Genomic DNA, 6,000 nt, shown 5'->3' with positions numbered 1-6,000 from the left:
TCTTATTTCTACATCAAGGATATAAGGTGTTCAATGTTTCTGCTCAAACTCTAAAACCAAACCATATACGGCTGTGATAATGACATGAAAGTGTCCATGTAGTTGTTTAATGCAGATTGCATGTGGAATATGGGGTTAAGTCAAAGGCATTCCCTTTGTCCAAGGTATTCTGTTTCATTGGTGATTGGGTGGAGAGTGGAAATAAGAACTGACGCCTAATAGGATCCATTGGTTGGTGGGTGGACAATAAATATAAGCCTTGATCTGAGGTTTCTAGGAAAACTGGTAATAACGGCCTTAGGCGTGGCAAGTTGAAAGAACGGCTAAGGCCTAAAGTTCCATGGGTGAGTTTGTGGAAAGTGGAAATAAAGGGTTTGGCCGTAAGTTCCAATGTGGGGAGTGTGTAGTAAGTAAAATAAGGGCCTTGTCATTTGATTAGATGGGAGAGTGTGTAGAAAGTTGAATAAGGCCTTGTAATTTGATTCTGTGGTAGAGTGTGTAGAGAGTGAAATAAGGCCATGTCATTTGATTCTATGGTAGAGTGTGTAGAGAGTGGAATAAGGCCTTGTCATTTGATTCTAAGGTAGAGTTTGTAGAGAGTGGAATAAGGCCTTGTCATTTGATTCCAAGGGAGAGTGTGTAGAAAGTGGAATAAAGCCTTGTCATTTGATTCTATTAGAGAGCGTGTAGAAAGTGGAATAAGGCCTTGTCATTTAATTCCATGGGAGTGTGTAGAAAGTGGAATAAGGCCTTGTCATTTGATTCTATGGGAGAGTGTGTAGAAAGTTTAATAAGGCCTTGTCATTTGATTCTATGGTAGAGTGTGTAGAGAGTGGAATAGGGCCTTGTCATTTGATTCTATGGTAGAGTGTGTAGAGAGTGGAATTAGGCCTTGTCATTTGATTCTATGGTAGAGTGTGTAGAGAGTTTAATAAGGCCTTGTCATTTGATTCTATGGTAGAGTGTGTAGAGAGTGGAATAGGGCCTTGTCATTTGATACTATGGTAGAGAGTGGAATAAGGCCTTGTCATTTGATTCTCTGGTAGAGTGTGTAGAGAGTGGAATAAGGCCTTGTCATTTGATTCTATGGTAGAGAGGGGAATAAGGCCTTGTCATTTGATTCAATGGTAGAGTGTGTAGAGAATAAGGCATTGTCATTTGATTCTATGGTAGAGTCTTTAGAAAGTGGAATAAAGCATTTTCATTTGATTCTATGGGAGAGTGTGTAGAGAGTGGAATAAGGCCATGTCATTTGATTCTATGGTAGAGTGTGTAGAAAGTTTGATAAGGCCTTGTCATTTGATTCTTTGGTAGAGTGTGTAGAGAGTTTAATAAGGCCTTGTCATTTGATTCTATGGTAGAGTGTGTAGAGAGTGGAATAGGGCCTTGTCATTTGATATTATGGTAGAGTGTGTAGAGAGTGGAATAAGGCCTTGTCATTTGATTCTCTGGTAGAGTGTGTAGAGAGTGGAATAAGAACTTGTCATTTGATTCTATGGTAGAGAGTGGAATAAGGCCTTGTCATTTGATTCAATGGTAGAGTGTGTAGAGAATAAGGCATTGTCATTTGATTCTATGGTAGAGTCTTTAGAAAGTGGAATAAAGCATTTTCATTTGATTCTATGGGAGAGTGTGTAGAGAGTGGAATAAGGCCCTGTCATTTTATTCTATGGTAGAGTATGTAGATAGTTTAATAAGGCCTTGTCATTTGATTCTTTGGTAGAGTGTGTAGAAAGTTAAATAAGGCCTTGTCATTTGATTCTATGGTAGAGTGTGTAGAGAGTGGAATAAGGCCTTGTCATTTGATTCTATGGTCGAGTGTGTAGAGAGTGGAATAAGGCCTTGTCATTTGATTCTATGGGAGAGTGTGTAGAGAGTGGAATAAGACCTTGTCATTTGATTCTATGGTAGAGTCGTTAGAAAGTGGAATAAAGCCTTGTCATTTGATTCTATGGTAGTGTGTAGAGAGTGGAATAAGGCCTTGTCATTTGATTCTATGGTAGTGTGTAGAGAGTGAAATAAGGCCTTGTCATTTGATTCTATGGTAGAGTGTGTAGAGAGTGGAATAAGGCCTTGTCATTTGATTCTATGGTAGAGTGTGTAGAGAGTGGAATAAGGCCTTGTCATTTGATTCTATGGTAGAGTGTGTAGAGAGTGGAATAAAACCGTGTCATTTGATTCTATGGTAGATTCTTTAGAAAGTGGAATAAAGCCTTGTCATTTGAATCTATGGTAGAGTGTGTATATAGTGGAATAAGCGACATGTGATTTTATTCCATTTGAATGTGTGTAGAAAGTGGAATAAAGGCCTTGTCATTTGATTCTATGGTAGAGTGTGTAGAAAGTAGAATGAAGGCCTTGTCATTTGATTCTATGGTAAAGTGTTTATAGAGTGGAATAAGAGCCTTGAACTGAGGTTTGCATTTTGGAGTGTGTGGAAAGTGGAAAAAGGTCATTGGTCTGAGGTTTCCATGGTAATGAAAAGTGGAATACCATAATGGCCTTGGACTGAGGTTTGAATGTAAGAGGTGTGTGATTGCTCATAATTCTTATGTTCACAACAATATGTGTAATAATCATAAATTATTATTTAAAAAAAATCAAATAATAAATTCAGAATAAAATTATCAAATCATAAGGGAAAGTATGACCTTGTATAAATGATTATCTTTCTTATTAGCTTACTATTTGAGCAAAAGATCTTGCCCCCAAAAATGCAATGTGTGTTAATTCAATCTATCCAAACTCACTACAGACAAAATGTTCTTTAATATAAGCCTTGAAAGTGGGAATTCATGGGTTACAAAAAGCCAATATATCTGATAAGCTTTTTGTTAATTTAAAATTGTATTCAAATCATGTGACACGAGTTCCTGATATCAATTGAATGAAATTTAAAATTTGAAAGCAACAAGCTAAACAAATATCTCAAAGATGTAATCTTTGGGAAATAAATGGTCATAGAAGTAAATTAAATTCATTCATACAATTGTTGGCAGTGAATACATTCATACCCATTGTTAAAAAATGCCTAATACAGTATAAGCTTTTAGACAGATGCTGTAACAACTGGCCTGTTATTTCATAAATTGATATCATCTCTCAGTGCAATATACTTATCCCACCCATTCAATTGCAAAATGAAATCAAAACATTATATCAATATCATTTGGTGTATGCAAAAATAGAGTATTTAGTACATCCCGTACATATTTTGCAATGAGTCCTTTTGATGTACCTAGATAACCATCACTTTATGAATTCTATCTTTCATATCTATTATTTTGCAAATCTGAAGCCATAGTGTTTTGCACTAGTCGTACTTGCTGTTTGCCAGTACGCCAAGCTAAATGACAAAACAGATCCAATTCTTTTCATTTGATTCGCGTCTTTATTACACCCGGATTAATTGTCCTTGTCAAGTAAAAATAGAAAAGAGCCATGGAAAACCGTTAATCAAGAACAATAGATGATACAAGGTAGTCAGTGCAATTGCAAAATGAGGGCATTATGGAACAGACCCTCAAACGATTGGTTCGTCTAATTGTCATATCACTGGTGATTTTCGTAAAAGGATGCTCACTCAGTCTGATCCAAACTGGATATAAAAAAGTTAATTGATAAACCGCAGGCCTTAAATACTGTGATTACTCAGTCTTAACCTTATCATTGTCTCAATTAAACCTCCAGTCAACTGTAAAAATATGGACAAACTTTATGTCCTTGTAGAAAGAGTAATTGGCAATTAGGAACATAAGATGGGTACACTTTGTACACAGCTAAATTATCAGGCCCTTAGAGACTCTTTACAATTTACGATAGTTATGTAAATATCAATGGTATCGTGTTTTTTACACTGAATTAAAATATAGATCAGATATCAGAAGGCCGAACTGAAGCCTTTGAACTTCTGTCATTTGCTATTAATTGACCAGATTGCGTCACATAGATTGAAACATGCCCTGTTTAGTATGGCTTTGAGCAAATATAAAAGCTCCTTAGCATGAAGTACCAGAGGAAAGGTTAGTGACATGAAATTGTTAATGACAAGAAATGGATTTGGTTTCAGATTTAGCATGTCAAATGCTTGAAAAGAGATTTTCAATGTTGATTTCCCATTATTTTGATTTGTATATAAAAGGCTTATTTTGGTTTGATTGTTGTTGTTGTATAGTACATGTAATTGGTTGATTTCATCATCAATTTTGGAGTTTATTTTGGTAATTGTTATGAATTTGGTTCCAATATGGGAGAAGTTATTTGGAAGCCCAGTTATCTGAGTCATGAGAACATTTTCCCAGACAGGGAGTTGTACCATGAGTTCAAGTACTGAATGACTGCACCATTGAAATTTCAGGCCCTGTGACATTTGGCCCCGAACATTACTTAAAGGACCATTCGAGTGAGGTTTTATGTCATTGAATTATTACACTGTCTGTCATTTGAGGGAAAAAGTTGTGTGGCCACCAAGAATTTTCTTTCAGGAAATCACTCACCCTGATAGCCAATGGAACAGTGGTTCGAGTATATTATTTTTGCTTGCTTTAAAAGCCATAGGCCTTTAATAGAAACATTTTGTAAAAGGAGGTGGTCATATGAGATAATTGAATACTTCCTAAAAAGAAATAGCCTAATATAACCTTTTCTCGCCCAGAAGCAAATTGAAAATGGCTATAGTCACGTGGCGACTCGCAGGCTGTTGAGGTTTTATGCTGTTTGTTGCTCATCAGTATTTTAGGGTTGGATATGAAGCCTTTATAACTTGAATCAAGCTAGAAAGGTCCTTTATTTAATATGATTTTCTTAGGGAACAAGGAACATGTTGAAGTACATATCTTAATGGATAAGAGATATTTAACCCAATGATCAGCTTAAATTGACACTGTGTTTTTCCCTTCAGAAAGCTGGGAATTCATAGTTTGACAGACCTGTCTCTTGATAAACACTCAAACACTTAATGGTTCTTGACAAACGAAGTGTAAGAAGGCGTAGTTATATTTTAACAATACATGGCTTTGTCTATTATCTGCAAAAATGTTATTGGAATAATATGAGATTGTAATCACGTTTAAACCAAAAGTATTCAAGCACTTTTAAAGGAACTGTTTTAACTCTTACCACTTAGATTACGTATTTTAACGCTTGTGTTGTTCCTTAGAAAGTTAAATTTAATTGAAGACCTTTATTACTAGATTCAATTTTTAAAGGCTTCATTTCCAACCCTAAGATACTGCTGAGCAGCAAACAGCATAAAGCCTGAACAGACTGTGAGTTACTCGCAGGCTGTTCTGTTTTTATGCTGTTTACACATACCGTAATTACTCTATGTTTTCGGACACTCTAAGTTTTCGGACACCACTTTTTTAGCAAAAATAATTATTTTTCGTGACTCTTAATTTTCGGACACACGAGTTTTCGTCCATAATTAATGTGTCTAAGTTTTCGGACAGTATATTTTACAGCGCTATTTTACCAAATTTCTAATGACACTTCAATCATGGGGTTTTACAACCAGATTAACATCATAAAACATGGCAGGTGAATGCCTGAGGGCAACGGACCATTACATTTGCGTTATTTGGTAAATTACCTTGTAAACCGGTATTAAACAATGGTTTCGCTGTGACTGTGACAAATACTAAACGCTTCAAAGTGTGAGGCACCCTACTGCAAGTTTTACGAACAATGGAAGGTGTTAAGACAACTATCGAAAATGAACAAACAAAGAATTCATAGTTTGCTTTTTTAATTGCGTTAATTACAGGTTCATATTAGCGAGTATCGGTACATAACATGCTCAACTTTGAACTCGTTGGCCAAAGTACAACATTCAAGTAACTTTCTGTCAAATAAATTAAGCATTTTAAATTATTTAAATGCAGTGCAAACATAGATAACTGTAATTTATACTATACAGCATGGTATTTTACAAGCGCATGATATTAGTCGTTGATTTAATTGACGCTATTTTCGGACACTTCATTTTTCGATTCTAAGTTT

This window comes from Dreissena polymorpha, chromosome 14, assembly GCF_020536995.1.
Source record: "Dreissena polymorpha isolate Duluth1 chromosome 14, UMN_Dpol_1.0, whole genome shotgun sequence".
Taxonomy (NCBI): domain Eukaryota; kingdom Metazoa; phylum Mollusca; class Bivalvia; order Myida; family Dreissenidae; genus Dreissena; species Dreissena polymorpha.
This window is presented reverse-complemented; position numbering follows the sequence as displayed.